Source organism: Falco punctatus (genome assembly GCF_963210335.1).
Source record: "Falco punctatus genome assembly, chromosome: Z".
Lineage (NCBI taxonomy): Eukaryota > Metazoa > Chordata > Aves > Falconiformes > Falconidae > Falco > Falco punctatus.
This window is the reverse complement of record NC_137586.1, coordinates 4,873,775-4,895,532: the sequence shown is the minus strand read 5'-3', so window position 1 is coordinate 4,895,532 and position 21,758 is coordinate 4,873,775. Positions and strand designations below refer to the sequence as shown.

The window sequence follows — 21,758 nt, the reverse complement described above, 5'->3', positions numbered from 1 at the left end:
AAATTGTTTCCCATGTTTTAACCAACTCGTTTGGCTGCTAACCAGCTCCTTAAAGTAGGATTTTCCTGCTGCTGTAATAGAATACATCAGGTATTGCATAGCTTTGCTTTGCCTTGCTTCCCCATGCAATTAATCTTTGTTGACTGGTGGTTTAATTCTAGGTGCTGATCTTTTTAATTTCTCAGCCCCTCCCTCTCTCAGATCTTTCTGTGATTTTTCTGTCTCTCCAGTCATGTATCTCTCTGTCCTGGCAAGCAGTTGCAGTCCTGATGGCTCCTCTGTTTGCTCAGCATTCAAGTTCCTCTCCCATTTGTGGGAGAACGAAGAAGGAAAGGAAAAAAGGAGCACCAAAGTCAAGCTATAGGATGTGGCACTGACCCCTGGCCCAGGCTGTTAACAGGCTGGGCCAAGTTAATCCTCGTGCACTCAGAGCAAGGGACTGGAAGTGTTTTTAGTAATCCCTGGCAAAGCCTACAGGGAGTGAGAAAAGCTTGGGGCCTGGGGCATTGCTTAACCAAGTCACTGTAGGTCTGCCAGGGGAAGAAGCATTACTAAGGAGAGACACAGCTAGCATGGTATCTGGGGAGACTGCTCAAGAAGAAAAAAAAAAAGAGTGAAAACATGGCACCAACTTCAATAATGCTGAGAAAAGCAAGAGGCAATGTGAAGGGTGGTTCACAGCCTGGGGACTAATCTTCTTAAAGAGACCTTGAACCACATCTGGAAAGCCCTGCAACCTGCTTTTTCCCTTCCCTTCCCTTCCCTTCCCTTCCCTTCCCTTCCCTTCCCTTCCCTTCCCTTCCCTTCCCTTCCCTTCCCTTCCCTTCCCTTCCCTTCCCTTCCCTTCCCTTCCCTTCCCTTCCCTTCCCTTCCCTTCCCTGCCCTTCCCTGCCCTTCCCTGCCCTTCCCTGCCCTTCCCTGCCCTTCCCTGCCCTTCCCTGCCCTTTTCTCTCATTCCCTCAGGGTCTGTGGTCCAGCAGGGAATGCCTGGTAAGAGACAACTCTGTCCATCAAGGCTGTCCAGGCTGATGCACTCCACTCAGGCTTTCCAAGCACACTGCTTCTGTCACATCCACCAATTCATTTGGAGTTGTGTCTCGAGCCAATGAGCCCTCTATGCCAACTGGCCAAATTACCTCAGTCTTGTCTGAAGTGATGGTCGTCATCATCACAGCAACCATTAGCACTTGCTTCTCTTGGAAATCCAGGCACTGTTCATTTCTGTCTCCTGTCAAGACTTTCAATATAGGAAACACATCGACTGAACAATCCCTGGTACATAGTTTATCTTCTCATTTTTGGGTTGGCTTTGTTTTTCCCACATAGTGAGGAGCACAAACCACCCTTCCTTCATCCCTCCACATGGATGCCACCAGCTTGCAGAAATTTTATTATCTTCCTCTAAAGTCAGGTGTGATTAATTTTACAATATCTAGATGAGTACAGTTCATGCACCTGCAGCTGACCCAGACTCCTTATGGAGCCCTTACTATCAACAGTGAGTGACAGCTACGCTTAGCGTGAACTCTTTTAGCTGTATCTTAGGTATCTTTTTTAGGAAGGCACGGATAGTATGTTTAAAGTGGTTTTGTCACGACTGACATTAAGAAAATTCATGACGAGTAACTCCTCCATAGATATTTACATTTAGTTAGATGACTGCCCCCATAGGTGGACAACCTACATTTTATACTACTGAACCTTGCCAGATTTCTATGACTCACAGTTTTCCATTGCACTGATTAGTGTCCTCTAACTTCCTGTCACCAGCAGATTTCATCAGTGTACTTCTGCTTTGTGTACATATTTCATCAGTTCAGTGAGATGAGAAATGCCACCAGTAGCTTCCCTCCATGAGAGCAATCAACCTCTCCCTGAGACACGACGCAGTTTCCCGTGCAGCCAGTGTATCAGTCATCATTTGCTTCCGCATCTCCTCTTGAATGGAGAAATTGTTGTGTGGCAACATGCAAAACGCTTGACTGCAGCTGAGGGTTGGTTTTTGTTCGGTTTTGGTTTTGTTTTTGTTTTTTTGGTTTTGTTTTTGGTTTTTTGTTTTTGTTTTTGTTTTTCTAAGAACTTTATTCTAAACCAAGGGGATAACACCTCCGTGTTCCTCCAGGTAGCTACAGTGCAGCAGTATTCATTGCCTGCAGAGCTGTTTCCTATAAATGGGCAATTGATCACGTGTGGTTAACAGATGCCTTGTGATATCAATCCCATCCATACATGTGTTTTATCTTCTATTTTTTCTCCTGTTGCATGTTTCTTGGCTCAGTTTCACTGTACTGTAAGCATGCTCAGATCATGGCAAACAAAAACGGCATCAGCAGGAGTGACAGTTGCACCTTGAGATCATCAGGCCTGAAGCACATACCACTGAGGCCACCTGGTGTACAGAGCAGAGCTGCAGTCCACTCTGCCTGCTCCTTCGGCACAGCCTATGATAGATAATTAAACAAAAAAAAAGAGAAAAAAACAAACCCATCCTTAGTGTGTTTAGGAAGCCTAGTTTGACCACTTAAAGGCAGAGCTGAGCTGTCCTTGCTCTGCAGAGGAATGTGTGTCGTTGCACCAATGAGCCTTACAAGCAAGAGCTTGCTGGTGTGGGAGGGAGTAGACCTGTAGAGCACACAGGGCACCACAGCAGAAAAGGCTGATTTTGTGGAACGGGTTGGCTCTGCAATGCTGCCGGCACTGGCTGGCCTAGAGACAGAGCAGGGCAAGAGCAGGTGGGGACGGGATCAGTCTTGCTCTTCCTCTTGTGTCCCACATGTCCTCATTTGAGTTGTGGGAAAGCATCCCTTCAGCATAGGGTCATAGAATCATAGAATGGTCTGGGTTGGAAGGGACCTTAAAAGTCAGCCAGTTCCAACCCCCTGCCACGGGCAGGGACACCTTCCACCAGACCAGGTTGCTCAAAGCCCATCCAACCTGGCCTTGAGCACTGCCAGGGATGGGTCCTTGCATGATCTCCACTTCCCAGCACTGGTAGATAAACTTCAGCGTCATGTTCTTTTGTTTTTTTCTTTTTGTTTTTTTTTCTTCCTTTTTTTCCACCCATCTTGAAAAGTATTTTGTCTGGCCACTTGGGTGTGAGAACAGCCTCGGTACAGAGAGAACAAATTGTGCCATGAAATTCGGATTTGGAATGATCACATGTAACTTAAGCTTGGAAGAGTTTCTTTGTCCTTGGCTTATACATGTCTTACAGACATTTGTAACTGAATTTTAGGGGTCAGGACCACATGACTCTTCAGACAGATGTAGCTTATGGGCTTCTCAGTGCCTCTCATGCCCATGTGCGTGTGAAACTCTATGCCCAGGGTCATGTTCTGAGTGACAGTAGCACATCACATGACTGACACACAAATGTTTCCGTGAACATGACAGCCATAGGACAAGCACAAGTCTCATGGGCCAGGTGATTGTTGGGTAAGAAGTTGAATTATGGCATCATCTTGAAAGCCGGAGCTCGTCGGGACCCATCCTTGGGGCCAAAAGCTAACTGTCCATGTGCAGGAGATCCAGCACTCAGATCTCCTGCACTGTGTGGGCAATAGATTCCTCTATGAACCAGCCTGAGCTGTTCCCCAGGCTGCCTGGGTGGTTGCTCACCCAGGGACTGTGCTCTCCATCAGGAACCTGCTGAGCTGCTCTTTTCCTCTGGCTTTAAGACTCTGGTGCTGCTCTGCAAATGCATGAAATGTAACAGGGACAGTCAAGGGAGAGGACATGGACATCAAATATATGAGATTCTCCCTGAATGAACAAAAATTAAAATAATCAAGTCACAAATTATTTGAAATATAACCAAAGCTCTTAGAAAAGTAAGCCTGTATAGAAACTTCAAGGAAAAACCATGCAGTCTCCATGAATGTGAAGCAGATTATTTTTGTTAAATCAAAGACAGAGTGATGTATTTTTCAACCACCTGCTGCAGTCTAGCTTTTACAAAAAATCCTGTCCATACATCTTCCATATGTTAGGAGGCAATCTGGATGCTTGAAAGTTAGTCATAGAGATAAGAGAGAGATGCAGTGTCATCTCCAACCAGGGCTCCCTGCAATATATTCCACAGCAAAGACAGATTTTTTTGTATTTTCACCACACACCACCACCCCCACCCCCCCCATTCAGTGGCCTGAAAGAAACCCAGGAGAAAATCCTGGGCAGGTCCACTAGAAAATATGTTCAGGATTTCCAGCAAGGCAAAAAAAAACATAATAACCAACTTCATTTGGGGTCAACTTGAAGGAATTTGCTCACTCCAGAAATAAACATCTTCTTATTTCCTGAGAATATTTAGGGACTTTTTTTTTCCCTTTAACCTCTTTTCTTCCTTTTCACTGTAGTCAATTTTTAAATTAAAAGAAATATTTTGAAACAAAAGTCAAAATATTTCTTAAAAAAATACTGACATGACTTGCTTTGGCATTTCCTGAACTGAAACATTTCATGTGGAAAAGCATTTCAGTGTGAAATGGTTTCAAAAATTGTGCCTTTTGGGGATAAAAGAATTTGCTGTAAAGGACCCAGATTCATAAACAGTTTGGGATCTCCCCGACAACTCCATCTCTTTACTTACATGTAACGATAATTGGGGGATACTGGAAGGTCCCCCATTTGTATTGCAACTACTGCATGGAATATCGTGTTGTTAAGAGCTGTGTTTCACCTGAGTCTCTCTGGCTTGATTTTCTCATTCCCTGGGAATATCTTTACCAATTTTCCAACAGAGACTCCCTGCAGACACAGCTGGTTTCAAGCATCCCAATGCCTAGCCTAGCACAAGAGGCATGTGAATGGCATTTTAGGGGCCAAACATTCAGCAAGCGGACAACGTGGCACCAGATTTTGCTCCCTTAAGATCAGAGGCTAGAAAAAATTTAAGCAATCAAAGGGAACACCTCCTGCAGTGTCCCACCGGTATAAAATCAGGGTACCATTACACCCTGAGCCTCAGCTAGGGCTAGGTCTGTCAGCTAGCTGAGTCTAGATGGGCTGTTGTGACCGTGCAGTGACAGCCAAGGCAGGTATGTTTGTGGGTAGAGTTGGGTTTTGTGTGTTTGTGTGTGTGGCCATTTACCACAGAAAAGTAGTAATTGACCCACCAACGATAAATGAACTGCAGGACTTAAACTGTAGAAGCTATAGTGCATCAGGACGCAGAATTCAAACTTCCAGAATTTAGATAGAGAGGAAACCAGCTAGACCATCCAGGCAATTTTCTTATTCTTTTGTGAGTTATCACCAGAATATTTGCTGATACTCTGTTTCGCCTGGCTTAAAATCTTTCTTTTCAAGAGATATCCCCATAGGTCTCTTTCTCAGAAAATTTTCCTATAAGGTCTGCCCAAATTTCACGTTTTTTCTGTCTTAATTGAATCCTCCTGCTGCTAGCTTTACCCTGGGTATCACACCAAATAATTGCTGTTTTCCTTCTGTGTTAACCATCTCTTGAAGTTTGGCTTTTCAAAATTCCTCTTAATTGCCTGTTCCACTGTATGCATATAGATATGATTCTTTTAACTCTCCCTATAAACCCAGCCTCCAGCCTTCTGATCAGAGGAGGGCAACTGAAATGAAGCGATTCTGCTCCTCAACAACTTGCTGGCAATACAGAGCTATTAATCAAATGCAGTTTTCCAGCTGCAGTTGAAACATATATAAACGGAGACAGACTGTGCAGGTCAGAGCTGCAGTGATTTATTTTGGCATACGCACCTATCTTTACACTTCTAGAAATTAAATGTCTAATGTACATTAGGCATCTGGCCTTCTTTTAAAAACACGAGAGGGGGATATAAAGCTCTGGCTGCCTTGCAGGCAGCTTCAAACCATCCTCTAAGGGAAGAACATTTCTCTCTCCACGTAGGAAATTTGGACAAGTTTTTTAGGTACAAGGCAAAGATGCTGACATTCAGGGGTGCATACAGAGATGCCCACATGTGAGTTGGATGTCCACCCTCCCAGTCAACAGAGGCGTTCTGAGTTTAGTCAGTGAAGCCTAGAGAGAGACTCAGCTGACCAAGCGTAGGTGCTTTGGAAGAGCAGAACTGGTCTCTTTCATCCCTTCAGTGCATGGTCTGGGTGGCCACTGACTACTGGGAGCCAAGATGTGCACGGGTGAATTCTTCAGTCGCGGTGGTTTACTGTGCGAGCTGAATCCCACTGTAGGTGTTCAGTTTTCGGGCAGCCAATATTGGGAAAGGTGTATCATCTTCTAACTACTTTTCAAATTCGGAGGTGAGGAAGGGTCTCCCTCTAACTGCTGAAAAGCGCTTTGTTCCAAATGCCAAACAGACCACATTTCCATCCTTATTCCTGGTTTTATATGTCAAGTTCTTCTCTTGGTAACGTCAAATATTGTCCCATGGTGTCAAATAGTTCATTCAGGTTTAGCTTAGGGACCTTTGTATCTCAAAGGGTTTTCATTTACATTAATCAGGACATAAGAACTAAATCTAGCAACTATTTTGTAGAATGAATTTATTTGAGTTTGTTAAGGATTGCCTGGTATTGATACTTACCTAACCATTGAGATTATTTCTCTTGGTGAGACAATAATACTGGTGTTTCCTGAACGTAAAAAATCTGATCCTTTAATTAAGAACAGTGCTCAAAGGAAAAAAGAGATAGCTCTTTCTGCTTCCTTGCAGTTGCATGAGCCAGCCCTGAGTCCCAGCCTTTTAATGATGGTTGATGGTTTCCTTTCTGGTCTGCTCAACCTGAAACACTTACATGGCACCTGATTTTCAGAAAATATTCATGTCCTTTCTGCTGACAATCAGGCTGCTCTGATTAAAGGCACAATATAAGTCTCCCTGTATTAGCGTTACTTGGCATATCTTGTGGACTTACTCAAACTTCAGCCCAATTTATGAACCTGAAGACCTACTTTTTTTTCTTGTAGCAGAGCTCCCGCGAGGTTATGTCAGGTTGCGAGAAAGGAGATCTTACAACCGGGCACAGACACTTTTGAATTGCAGAGCCCTGAGGAACAGACAGCCTTCTCCGGGGAGTGAGGCAATGAAAATGCAGAGTTCCCTCACTGAACAAAAATAATTTCAAAACTGAGATTTATTATAAGCAGCAGCAGCAGCATCTATTGCAATAAACAGTTTCCCTTAATTTAGTCCAGGCAATGCCATTATTTCAGCTGGAATGAAAGAGTTGGGTAGCTTAACTGCTGAGAAACAAGAACCTCAGGATCTCGTGGAGCTGCATTAGGTGCTGCCCCAAGGTGTAGACAGGAGTTTTTTCTTAATAAGCTCATTGTCCCTCTATTGATTTGGGGCTCTCAAGTTTCTGGCTGGCTCCCCCTCAGCACAGACCCAGGTCTGTGTTGGCTGAGCAAGACCTGTGACAGTGACACAGTGAAGCACCATGCTGCTCCCGTGAAAGGCTCCCACCCAAGGCAGGAGTCAGCAGACGTACGTTCACCATATGTATATAGGATAATATATAGGAATTGCCTGACCAGCTAACTTTTAACCGATTATTACATGCAACAGCTCCAACAATGTTTCAAAATAGAAACATTTCACAGAAGGCAAGAAAGGTGTCAGTGCCTGAGCAACACTGCTGTGCAATATGACCATTGTGGGCTGATCCCTCTCCTGGCTGTTTAGTTAAAGCCAAGGCTCTGGCGGCTCAGTCTGTTTTTCTTTTGTCTGGGAAAGAAACAGAGAGACAGAGGATCTGTCGAGGTGCATTTATCTCAATAATGAGTCCTCTTCATACTCATTAAAATTCATCCTGTTCTATTCTGTGTCCTAAGGGCACTCTAACCCCACTTTAGATTGCAGAGGGAGAGCAGTTTCCTTGGGCTCCTGCAGCTAGCTCAGATGATCCCATCGCAGGAACATTGGAGAGGGCATGATGGAGAGCCAATGGACCAAAACATTCATTTCCGAGAGCAGAAGTTAAAACTCCCAAAGCTTTCCCACCCAGAACATCTCAACTAAGAAACAGCTACAAAGACCCTCCTAGCATCATGGGTTTATTGCTAAATAACAGCAACAAAGTTTTCCTCTCCAAGAAAGTCCATCAAGAGGAGAGTTTGTCTGCGTTTGCACATTCCCTGCTGACAGACCTTTCTCCCTTTTACCACTGATTTCTTGTAGCATCAGGAATTATTTTGAAAATTTGGCAGCTCTGGAAATTGGCTTGAGGAAGGTAGTGTTGAATTGCTTCCCAGATCCTGATAAGTCATCAGGAGTGTGAGCTGTCCCCCAGGTCACCTGTACACTTTGCTTAAACAATTTTGTTAGATTTCAAAATGTACTGGCTTCCAGCTACAGCCACTGCGTCAGCATCTGTTACCTGTATCAGAGTCTCTCGTGTGGGGAAGGAAGTCACTCACCGTTTTTGTTTCATGGAGGTGTTGAGTGAAGTTTTTAGTTGAGTAGAGTTGTGCTGCATTGCGTTGTCTGTTGTCTTGTTTTCCTCTTTGCCTGGCACTGGTGCTGAATCCCAACCATTTCTCTTGGAATATCTAGCTATGATGTCCCAGTCTGTAATCCAGAACTTTTTGCAGCTTGGAACTTGCTAACTTTCAGAGACAACTTAGCAAGAATCAACAAACAGACCATCAGGGCAATGTCTGTGGTCCCTGAGGCCACCTCCTTGTAGTCTCCCAAAATGCATGTCTTAAAGCCAACATGTGGCTGCAAGCAAACCCCATAAGACAGGGAAACATGATGGATTTGGTGGACTTTGAGAAAAGGCAGCAAAACACCCTAGTCTTGATTGGGACTCTCAAAAGGTTCTTGCTACAAGATGCCCAAAATTCATATGTACTTCTGGAATAATGAGCTTAGGTTTTTGGCTGTGTTAATTGTGTCAGCCTTCTAAGTAATAATACCTCTGTGGTGCTTCGTTCTGCCTGTTCCTTCTCTGGGAGTACATTGCCACAGCTCTTTCCAATGCTGCAGCTAGACAATGTCCTGTTCATTAGCAGCAAGAAGTAACAGATATAGAGCCTGGGATTAGAGGAACATTATTACCACCTACTCTGTCTCCCTTTGTAATAACAGCACTGGAGCTTCCATTTGAGTTAGAACATCACCTAAATCTAACTACTTTTGGGGATGGAGAAGCCACCTTAGCCTTACGTAAGGTGTACCTGCCTTCACAGCTACAGGTTCGAACATTTTTTCTCCCTAACCTAGATTTGTCTAATTTCAGCTTCTGATCAGGTGACTTAAGGAGTGAAAGAGATTGACTGTTAAACTACCAGGTGACTCCTTCAGTACAGGGATCTATTAACCTTTTCCCAGGTAAATGGCTGGATATTCTAAAACCCACTACAGTACAAATAATAAATAATAGTCCAAGTGTTATACTTCTGATTTGCCAGTACTTTGATTTGCCTGAGACTCTGTAAGTTCATGTACGTCCTAAAAAGAAAGCCAAAATGGAAAATAAGACCAAATTAAGCAGAAATCGAAATAACCTAATTTTTCAGAGCACTTTTCATTAGCATTTAAAGCAGTACCTGGAAATGAGGCCATGTATTTGCATCTCAGATTTCATTTATCAGGTCTATCCTTTAGGCAATGCTAGTTCTGATTCCTTAAATTAAGGCCGATACTGGCCATTTTGTTTAATATTAAAGAAGGACCAAAACTGATGGTCTGTCTCATTCCTAGACATTAAATAAGCATGCATAAGGCACACGGGGTTTTGTAGAAGGTGTTAGACATGCATCATACCTGGACATGTTTGACCCCCTAACCACCAATCAGGTTATAAATGCATTAGCAGCCTTCAATAAAAACTCTGTATCCATAGCAAAGTCTCTTCACTGTCCTACCACCACACCCCAGCAGAGATTCAAGTCCACTGATGCCGGTCTGCTTAGGACACCGGAATGGATTTGGACACATGCCTTTTCCTAAACGTCATTAGATGGGAATGTTCTTGGTTGGAGTTTTGTTTTGTTTAATTCTTCTGGAGACAAATAGATCAAAATGTTCAGTTTAGGAAAAACAAGTCCATCCTGCAAAGTCAGTGAGCAAGTGCTGGAGATTGATGCTGATGTTCTTCAAGTGCTGGAATTCATTTTGCAGGGTTTGTCACTTTTCTAATTGAAAAAGCTCTCCCTGCAACATTTAGCAACTAAAAATATAAAGTGATGCAGCACAAGGAGGGGAGAAAAAATAAAAAGCCAACCACTCAGCAGGAGACATCTGCCACCCTGAGCTCCAGGCCTTACAGCAAGGACACTGAGAAACGGAGCTCTGAGGCATCCCACTAGCACATCTCCAGGAGCAATGCATCCTGGAGTGGGGCACACGTTTTTTCAACACAGAAAACCAAGCAAAATCTTATGATCAGCAATTGACTGTAGGTGTGTGAATAAAGATTTGCTTTACACCGACATTAATTCTGCATCCAAATGATAGGCAGCTTGATCCAAGAACAAAAAAATTCAGCTTCCAGATCTTCAGAAGTTACCCTGAAAACCAACCAAAATGACAAAATGGACATAGTGATGATTTTTTTCACTACTGGGGTTGGGGATTGGGGGATTGGGACTCTTGCATTTATTTACTTGGTTGGTTTGGGGCTTTTTGGTGCTTTTTTGCATGCACACGTGTGTGTCTGTGAAACGGATCTGCTGAATGAAAGCTTCGGCACCAATATGTCTCATGGAGAAAAAATCTACTTGAATTAGCACGTGGACGTGAACATAAGCTTCCCAAACTTCAGTGCTAAAGATCTGTTAGCTACTCTGAGCTCTTTTTTACACCCATTACTGTTATGACAAATCTGGAAATCTGTCCAATTCATTCTGATGCAGGATTGCCAAAAATTTCTGAAACTCAGTATTTCTTATGAAACAAAATTCTTACCTTCTGGTGAAGTTAGTAGTCAAGAAAAAAGTTTCTCATTTCCCTCACTGAAAAAATTAAATAACTTAGCAATGAAAAGTATATTTAAAGAATCTTAAAAGTTCAGCTGCTGCCAAAAATGTTCCAGTATATAAGGGCAACAAAAATTGCATTTGCCTCCATCTGATCTGGTTGTCCACTGTACTTTGCAAAGAGAACAGAAATACTTGTTGCATCCCCAAATTTCTAATACCACCCTAATTTTAACCATGTAAAAGCTGTTTAATTTAAAATATAATATAATATTTAATATTTATATTTGATATATTATTTACTTAACAATACATTTAATTTAATAATATATTAAATCTATTATAATAATTAAAATTTTAACCATGTAAAAGTTTATTCTAAACTACTTGAGCTCTTCTTGTAGGTATAGAGAAAGACTGTTCAGAGAACCACACAGAACATGTGGGACAGTCATCCAAGATGAATAATACAATCAACCAGAAGGTGTTTATCTGTTACCTATAAAAGGAGTCAGTTAGCAAACATTAAAGCATCCATGTTTTACATGGCTAACCGAGGCCACAGAAATCCTCCTCTTTGGATCTCAAATTGCTCTTAGCAGTTTCCGTAAGCTGTCACCGTGTTTCGGTGGGTTTCAAAGTGAGAAATATAACTGATGCTTCACCAGTATCAACACCAAAGCACAAAATGCTGACTACTAAGAAGACCTGGGCAGCATTTCTGTAAACAGACACTCAAATACATGGAGGAACAACGGAAAGTGAAAAGGAGCTGTGATTTATCTCCTGACATTAATGAACTAAGACAGGATGACCCCAAAATTTCCAGATAAATTTGTGACAGATAACAAACTCGGAGACCTCATACACACACAAAAAAAAAAGCATCATTCCCTAACTGCAGGTAGAAACTGGAGCTGAGGACATTGCATCCAGTGGAAAAGTAATATAGTTGAAATGCACTGATGTAATCCTTCTGCCCAGCCAAAGGGGATGGCACTGCAGTAGCGGGCACACTCCAGCAGCATTTCAGTTCCGTAGGAATTTAGGAAATTGCATTATCTCCGTAAAGCTTCACTGAACTTTTGCCTCCAACCCAGCCACAGCCAATGAGTTCAGGACCTTAGAACATCTCCTCCTTCATCTCTGCCCTTGCTTTATGCAATTTCACCCGAAGATACCTCAGTGTCACCTCACACACAAAAACCAATCCCTGAAAAATCTTGCAAGAGGATTTAGAGGCATAGAAGCCCATGTAGCATCATTAATTACAAGGGTATAAAAGCACTACAATATAAAAGCCTCTTTCCAGCTCTGCTAACTCTGGCCAGGCTTGTTAGCCCAACTCACATGATGCCTCTTCTCGTTACTGTAAAGAACGGTAATAAGGCTTCCTTTCTCCTCAAATACCTGAATTTTGACCAAAATGCTGAGATTTGTAGGAAGAACACAAGAATTTCCAAGGCACTCTCTGCGCTATCTCTTTTCTTCCCTTGTCTGGTGCCACTAGGGTCCTGACCCTATTATGTCCCCCAAACCTGACCCAATACACCACCCCATCTGTACACTCCCTGCCCCTCAGCTCATACTATGGGATGCTCCTTTCAACAGAGCAACTTGGCTCCATTTTTTGGAGCAGCATCTCCTGCCACAGAAGATCCTATCTGGCCTCCAGAGCCCTGGCTGGCCCCTTGATCTGATCTAGTGGGACTGTGCTTTAGGATAGTCTTTGCAGAGCAAGGTAGCACCTGCCACAAATTGCCTTTCCACCAGCAAAGTTGAATCCAGAGAATTAATCCAGCCTAACTACACAGTGATTAGCTCTGCATTTAAGTTAACCTCCTTAAAGAGATAATTTCCTACAGTGTGTGTCAGCAACTGCTCATTACCTGCTGGTAAGAACTACTGGGAATGGCTGCAAAAAAGATATCATGGTGAAAAGGGAGAGTAGAAAACAAGTCAGCATGGAAATTTGTGTGCCTGGGACTTTGGCCACAAATATAATATTTTCCCTTCATCCTCCCTGTCATTACTAATATTTTGTTTCCTTAACATTCCCTCTGCTACGCTCACTAAAATCAGGCAGTAGCAGACAGTTTGATGTCAACTGAGCAACTCGTCCCTCGCAAAACAACCGAACAGGGAGACTGGCAAGGGTAGGGTCTGCACAGGGCTGCATCCATGGTCCTGTTTGGCTGCACCCTGTGCCACTCCCAGCACGAGTTCCCAGCTGCAAACAGGCCAGCGCTGCTCCCAGTCCGGGGTTTGCTCCAAGGTTTTGCCAGGAGCAGCGTGGCTTGGCTCAGCACTCACTCCTGTGACCTACAGCCAACACCATCGCTCGCCTGGGGATCCAGGCTGGAAAAGAGCGTAGGAGTTGTCACACCAGATCAATCTCATGGTCCAGCCAGCCAGCCCTTGGTTTCTGCACACAATTGTTATCAGGTGCTGCAAAGGAACTGCAGTGGGCTGCGATGGGGTTGCCTGCCAGCAGGGAAGGTTTCCCAGTCCCAAGTAGTCGTGGGCTGGCTTGTGCCCTGCAATGTGGAAGCTGAACATCCTCCCTAAGAGGCAAAACGTCCCAGATCCTCACCCAGGCTGCACAATAGCTTTGAATCCAGGGGGGCTGTGTCTGAACTGAGAACACCCCCTTCAATCCAGCCGCAGATCTTCCCACCACGCATGTAAACCTCAAACTTCTGCTGTCTGCTGGGCAGAGCAGATAACTCATTGCACATAGGACACATTGCAGCCATTCTAGGATTCAGTGTATTTTTCTGATTTCTGATGGCCATGAGCTCCACATTGGTGGTGAGCCCTGCTGTACACTTCGGTGGGTCTTTCCCAAGCTATTGGCAGCAACGATAGCTTGAATCTCACAGGTTAATCCTGTGCTAGGTGCAAGAAAACCTTTACATGCATTTGAAAATGTGCTGTCTTCACATTGCATTGCCTTTCCCCTGTTCCCCTGACTGGAAGAAAACAGCTAACCCTAAGCCCCTACAAAAAATCAAAATAAAACCAAAAGATGCCAGATTTTCTCAGACCTCTTAGAAGACTCAGGCTCCAATTTTAGCTTGTTTGGGGGGGTAAAAGTGAGGGAAAGGGAGTATTCTCCTCTCTAGTGTATCTGATCCATGGCAGAGATACTATTGCAGAATCCAATTAAATTATTTTTTGGTATGGACATAAGATTCATCTCCTGAAGTTCGTGATGGCATCCTAACAAAGGGAGCATCCCTGCTGTTTCTGTTAATCAATGGGACTGCCGTTACAATATGCAAGAGAAAAGAGCATCAAGAAACCTGTAGACTTGGCAGCGCTGCCCGTGTTGCACAGAGCCCCAAAAGCTAACCATGGACACAGCTTTGAAATACTGCTGATTCCTCCATTTCCCATTCCCCCCCGTCCCAGTGGTGTCATTTGGAAATACATTACAGCTGAAAGACTTTGGGATGTTTTAATTACATGTGACTAAAACTTGCTGTTGCTAGAATTAGTGCGCCTATGTTTACGATTTATAGGTCTCAGTTTCGACACTAGTGAGGTCATAAATAACCTGAAATGGGCCCTTTAGTATTAGAAAATTCAGCGCGGCTCTCTGAGCCTTCTCACACACACACACACACACACACACACACACTCTGAAACCCCTGTATGGCTTGCGGCGACCACGGTATGAAATACAGTACAGTGGCATGGGGTGGGGGATAGAGGCATGGTAATAAATAATTTATCTGTAGAGCATGAATGTTGAACCTTCAGGCAAGGACTTCCCGTTGTTGCGGTGGGATGGGAGGGCTCGTTGATTTGGACACTTAACGGGTGATTATTCCGGTAGCACATGGACTCTGCTTGCATGTGTATCTCTGAGAAGAGTATTATAGGGACTCCTGTTTCAAACGTGCTGCTGTTGATGGTGTATTGGGCGGGGGAGCATGTATGTCGTATGGGGTCATGCAAGGTAATGGAGAACTGGCTCCTGGGCTCTCTTCCTGACTTCCATCCCTCTGGCAAGGAAACTTGGGTGGGGAAAAATGATGAAGGCTTATTCTTCATATTGCTGAAGTCTGGGGAGGGTTTCACACACAATGGGTAGCCTTCAGTGCTGGGAATACCCACGTCACCCCCCAACCCAGCTGATCTATAGGGGCAGGATGGAAAAAAAGCCTTACCTGGTTCAGGATGGAGCTACATGAGCTGCGTCTCAGGCATTCTTTTATCTCTGCAGACAGGTGATCTGGGATTACTGTCAGGAAACTACTTTCAGATCTTTCCATTACGGACACTAGAGAAGGGCAAAGTTTTGACATGAGAAGAGTAACACTGAGAAAGTAGACCTTCATTATGTGAACTTCACCTTTTTTATGCTTTTAGCGGAGACAATAAACAGTTTATATTCTGACTCTTGCTGTTCTCTTATTTGTTACCTAAGTAATTTCCGCATGTGGAAGTCTTCATATGGTTCCACGGAAACTCATTTTAACAATTCAGTGTCTGGAATTCAGATTTTAAATGGACATTTTTATCTTTACTCACAGCTTTTCCCAAGCTATTGTTTCTGTTCACTGGGAACAGGAGTTTGAGAATAAGGTGTGAGAACCTGAGTAATGAATCGAGCATTTTATTTCACTGTTTGTAATACTTTCTATTATTTTCTCAAATCATTGGTATGTTGGCTCATTCTTTAAAAAAAAAAAAAAAAAAAAAAAAACTCAAAGGCTCCTATTAAAATAATAGTGAAATAAAGACAAAAAGCCACTCATGAATGTTCCACTTGCAAGAGGGAATAATAATTTAGCTAGTAGGGCTGAACAGGTGGCTGCAAAAGAACTGGTTTGCACACAAATTAGTCTCAGACCAGCCAAAAATTTGAGGCACAGGGCTAATTTGGACAGGGATGTCCAAGGAGATGCAGTCTTTTGTTGTACTGCTTTTGTAGAAAATACGGACTTTCCAGGAAAATGTTGCAGCCAAAGAAAGCAAGCTGTAACAGTTTTGTTTTGTCCTGTTCCCATTCTCTTGGAAAGGCCAGGATATCTGGTTCACATATAACTTGCCCGTTCCTTTTTGTGCCCGTCATGGTGAAACCCACGGTGGGGCTCTCTGTGGCTAAGCTGCAGTGTGAAATAGTAGATGATAGAGGAAAATAAGATTATAAGGAAACAGAAAAAAACATCACAAAAGCACTAGTCTCAATGTTTCTGGGGTTCTGCATACTGTTTGGAAGGAAATAACTATTTTTTTCTGCAGAAAGCAATCATCAGAATACCAATAATCTCTGACAAGAAAAAAATGTTAAAAATATGCTGCATGGCCCTCAAGTACATGTTCGAATCCTACTTGCAACACACTATACATAACACTATACATCCATTAGCATCAGCTTGTAGTAAATCCTGCCTCATAATGTTCAAAGAATCATAGAATAGTTGGGTCAGAAGGGACCTTCAAAGTCCCTCCAGCGCAGCCCCCTGCCATGGGCAGGGACACCTTCAGCTGGATCAGGTTGCTCAGAGCCCGTCCAGCCTGGCCTTGGATGTTGCCAGGGATAGAAACAGGTTTTTACAACAGTCATTGTAAAAGATTTCTTCCTTATATCTAGTCTAAACTTCCCCCTCTTTTAGTTTAAAACCATCATCCCTTGTCCTATTGCAACAGGCCCTACTAAAAAGTTTGTTCCCATCTTTCTAATTAAGCCCCTTTAGGCACTGGAAGGTGCTATAAGGTCTCCCTGGAGCCTTCTCCTCTCCAGGCTGGACAACCCCAGCTCTCCCAGCCTGTCCTCCCAGCAGGGCTGCCCCAGCCTCTGACCATCCCCGTGGCCTCCTCTGGCCCCGCTCCAGCAGGTCCATGTCCTCCCTGTGCTGAGGACCCCAGAGCTGGACGCAGCACTGCATGGGGGGTCTCACCAGAGCAGAGCAGAGGGGGAGGATCCCCTCCCATGACCTGCTGGCCATGCTGTTGGTGATGCAGCCCAGGATACAGTTGGCCTTCTAGGCTACAAGCGCACATTGCTAGCTCATGTCCGGTTTTTCACCCACCAGTACCCCCAAGCCCTTCTCCGCAGGGCTGCTCTCCATCGCTTCACCCCCCAGCCTGTACTGATACCAGGGGTTGCCCTGACCCATGTGCAGGACCTTGCACTCAGCTTTGTTGAACCTCATGAGGTGACATGGGCCCACTTTTTGAGCTTGTCCAGGTCCCTCTGGATGGCGTCCTGTCCCTCAGGCGTGTCAACTGCACCACTCAGCTTGGTGTTGTCTGCATGTTTTACTGACCCTTGAAAACTTCAGACTATGTCCCGCAGCTTTTTTCTGGGCCCTAGTCACAGTTTCTGTTCAATACTCCTGTGTGCAATACACCTATTACCGTGATAGCAAACCCTGTCTGGAAAGGGGTCTTTGAGAGTATCTGTCCAAGTAACTTTGTCGCCTACAACTCAGTCCTACTTGTAGCATGCACCAGCTGTATTTATTTAAGATTTTCTTTTATAAACTCCTTAATAAAAACCCATGGCAGTGTCGAAGAGTAGTTTTGCACTGTAAAAGTGATCCCTGGTGGGATTATAATTTATATTTTTAAGCTGAAATCCATTGTCTGAGTCATAAATTTTTTACTATGTAAATCCATGCAGTTTTCATGGTTGCATATGTTATTCTTGACTTAACTTCTTCCTTCCTTTTTAATCTTAAAATACTGTATTTAAAAAAAAAAATGAAAATAGCAAGAATAACACAGATATTTTCAAGGGTGTCTTTGCATCTAGAGGTAATAGTTTACAGAGTTTGTTAAAATACACGCAAGGGGAAGAGGAAAGATAAACCAAAAGTGGTCTTGGAGTAACTTGACAAGGTCACTGGAAATGTGGACTGAGTTCCCACTCAGCCACATACTCCTTGTGTTACCTGAGATAATTCACTTAGCTGTTGCTCAAGGAAGCAGTTAAATAAGTTTTACACCCATACTGAGGGTCCACAGACCCTGACAGAACCTAAACAAATATGCACCCACTTCCTGAGATGTAAGCCATTTCCTGAATCAGGAAGTATCTTGGCTCCTTATCTCAACCAGGAATGTAATAACATTGCTTCCTCTTACCCTTTATTTATCTTATTTGTCTGCATTGTAAAGTCCTCAGAAAAGGCCATTTCTTAGATGCATTTGCACAACACCCAAAATACTCGGACCTGTAATATCAGCAATATATTCAGGATAATTAAGCATTTCTTGAAGAGGCCTGATAAAGAAAGGGATTTGAGGAGATGTGAAAAATACTGTGGTGGCATGAGCTGTGCAGAGGGAGATTTTTGTTGAGATGGGAGCAGGGATTTGGAGAACAAATGAGAAATCAAAGCAATGTTAGGTGAGGGCAGAGTGCAGAAAGAAAAGAAAGAAAGAAAGAAAGAAGGAAAAGAAAGAAGGAAAAGAAAGAAAGAAGGAAAAGAAAGAAAGAAAAGAAAGAAAGAAAGAAAGAAAGAAAGAAAGAAAGAAAGAAAGAAAGAAAGAAAGAAAGAAGGAAAAGAAAGAAAGAAAGAAAGAAAGAAGGAAAAGAAAGAAAGAAAGAAAGAAAGAAAGAAAGAAAGAAAGAAAGAAAAAGAAAATGGATGGAAAGAAGGGATACAGTAGAATGAACAAATGTACAGCCACCCTTGTAAAACACGGCAGTGGGAGGGTTGAACAGCTCCCATTCCAGGTGAAAGCCATAGACTTTGTGATGTTCTATGTGCTTGTGAAAAAGGTATACTGCCCTTGCTAGGGCAAGGTAGCCCATTAAGGCTTCAGTTCATCAAAACCAGCTTCCAGCCACGTCTTCCATGATGCTCCCCAACCTCATTTCTAACACACACCCTGTGTGCGCCACCCTTTTCTTTCCGCCTCCATGCCACCCACAAGTATTCTGCAGATTTGTGCTGGAGCCTCAGACAGTGATTTTGACTCTGCCATAACTTGCAGCAGTCACAGCTGAAATAATGTCCTAGAGAAAACCCTGGCAACGGCGTAGGAAGGCATCTGTGTGCATGAGAAGACCATGATTCAGAGGGAGTAACAGGCAAGCGTGCAGTCCAGCTGACTATAGATTGCTTTTTACGTTAGTAGAGACACAGCACTTGGTAAAAATGTCCAACTTCCCAGCAATAACAGTGACGTCCCATGAGGAAGAATCAAAACTCGGGCAAGGTCTCAAGATGGACTTTGCTGTTGTCAAGGTCACATGAAAGACACTATCCCAAAGCTATGAAAGGTTTCTAAATTTAAAACAGACCCACTTGCCGTGGTAGGCAATTGAAACTGTTTATCCGCTTTGAACAGATAGAGTTACTTAATCCTTCTATGATTAGAGGCTAGCAAAGTTAAGTTAATTCTGTTTCTGCAGGCACTGCTGCCTTTGATGGAAGCAGCTCATCTCAAGGAATGGCCTGCTGGTGTGGTGGCAAAACAAACAGTTTTGTGCTTTTGAGCTACGGGGGGTGGGGGCAGGGGGTGGGGGTGAAGAAGGGAGAATGTACTATTGATTTTGGCTTAGTGGTAAGTGCTTTCTTTACAGTTTTCATCATGGCTAAAGAGCTATTATTTTGGGCGTTAGCCTCACATACCTTGCTGTGGAAGACAGTTGCAATACAGCACCTTGCAGGAATTTACCGAGGGGATCCCTCAGTCTCTAGTTTTTGGTTTTCCAGCTGGGAGAAGAGGGCTGAGTATATGAAACAGCCTCTCTACTGGCACAGAGTATAATAGGCTTGACAGCCTACAGATATTGATTATTTTGGGAGAAAGGTCAAGAGAACACAAAAGCCTTGCTGTTTTTCTGCCTACGACTGGAGGCTGGTTTATCACAAAAGACCACACAAGCATTGTCTAAACTCCCCTTTAAAATCAACAGCCCCACAAGGCTTTCAGGCTGATTACACAGGGTAACAGTTGTTTTCTAAAGCAGCATGCAAGCTGAAAAGGACAGAGGCAGCGAGGCTGGCGAGGTCCTGGGGATTGGCAAGGCTCGTACAATAGTGCTGCAGTGAGCAGCGCTGGGAGTGTGAGCAGAAATGCAGGCGGGGGAGGTGTAAAGGCAGCAGAGGAATTGCTGTGATGGTGCAGCACACTTTGAAGACCAGCCTTGTAAAGACCAGGTCTTGAAAATGGTCCTTCCACTCAGATAGACCCCCTGCACCTTGCAAAAATGAGGAGTGCTTGCACGAGTGGTAAATCTCCACCTCCTGAGGCCATCTAAGGGGCAAAAAGGTTTGCTGGGTTTTTCTGTGTCACTCTTCTGCAAAAGTGGGACAAAATCAGTTAACTTGCCCTTTTTAGGTGAATGCAAAATAACATACTCCCCTTCTAGCCATTGGTTACGTTAACCGAGTAGAAGATGTGGAGAAATCGTTCACAGAGATGGGCAGCCCTATACTACAAGTACAGCACAGCAGATCCTGAGGCCAGGTCTGGAAACTGGAAGGAAATAAAGTCAAAAAACTTCTTTCTTTTCTTCCCTCAGAAAGAAGGTGGCATTTAAAAAATAAAAGTCCTGAATGCAGGCTTTCAAAAAATTCACTTACTTGAGCAGTTTCCAAGAAAATCCAAAAATAAAATTATCTCAGGTTGATGTTTCAAAACAAAATGATGTTTTCTTTTAACATGTGGGAAATTTTTACTGAAAAGGAAAAATGACAGTTTAGGTTGTACGGTAACACAATATTTCATCTTGTTTTGAAATGAGTACTCAAAACAATTTTTTCCTTTTGAATTTCTCACCAGCGAAGTTTTGCGTGTGCATGTACGTATAGCTGACATTCTCTTGCCAAAAATTAGGTTTGACAAAACTGTATTTTTTGGCAGAAATTTTTTCCTCCTGAAATTTCAATAAGCCTTAACTTTAAGAAATAGATATGTTTAAACAGAAGGGAGAGTAGAAAACCAAGAGATTCTGGGCAAGAGACGGGGATAAGCAGAGGCGCTGGGTCAGGTGGAGAGCAGAGTGAAAAAAAAACATCATCAGAAAGGCTCACTGCTGAAAAAAGCCGTTGATGAATTGTGCGTCAGCGAGTATCTTCAGCTATGAACCTCGGTCATGTATTAATGTCTGGGTGTGGGAGGGCTGTGAATGAAGGATTGTTCACGAAAGCACAATAAATTAATGTTGTTGATGAATTTTTACCACAGAGCACATACAGGCATAGTTATAACAAAACTTTATAACAAAAGATTGTTATTCCTTTTCCCATCCCCAGCTACAGTGCTTTCCCACCTACCAAGACAAATGCCAGGGTAAGAAAGGCACTTTCTTTTCTCTGGAAAGTGGCAAGTGCTTCCTACAAGGCTGCTCTGGCCAGTGACTTCCACCTACTGCTAGAAAAGGTTTCTGCAGCTGCATTACCAGGCGACATTATCATGCAGACAGGCTCTTATTTATGCAACAGGGCTCACCATAAAATCCAACAGAAAGTCAAAGGAAAGTCTCCTGTTCATCACACCAGGCTCCAAATGAGGCATCCAGCCATGATCAACGCTTGCTGAAGTTGTCAGAGGTGCTCAGTGATTTAACCGCTGGAGGAGCCACTTTATCATCAGCACCATCAAACAGGACGTGCTCACATCGCCTACTCATAGGCACCGATCTTTGGTGTCCTGAAGAAGCTTCTGGGGGAATCTACTGCATTTTTTTATGTATGAAACTTAGCTTAAGATGTAGGTGCTCAACTTTACAGGTCTCAAATGTAAAAGTCACCATGGCTGGTCACCCCACTTACTGCAAGCACTCCAAAGGACAATATTTCTAATTTTAAATCTGATGATTCAGAACCTCTCTTTCACCATTGGCTATGGACCAAAATGAACAGCTCAGATGGAGACATTCACCTCTTAGATTCCAAGTCAGGCGATGTGAATT

At 43.5% G+C, this 21,758-nt stretch overlaps 1 long non-coding RNA gene across 1 annotated transcript in view; it reads right to left on the bottom strand.

Annotated features, from left to right (window-relative positions):
- Positions 1-4,122: 4,122 nt before the first annotated feature.
- The window catches only part of LOC308056442, a 45,033-nt gene continuing 27,397 nt past the window's right edge, over positions 4,123-21,758 (bottom strand). Inside the window, exon 2 of the long non-coding RNA XR_013924835.1 lies at positions 4,123-21,758. This exon is cut by the window's right edge and continues 24,952 nt beyond it. This is a non-coding gene — a long non-coding RNA (uncharacterized lncRNA).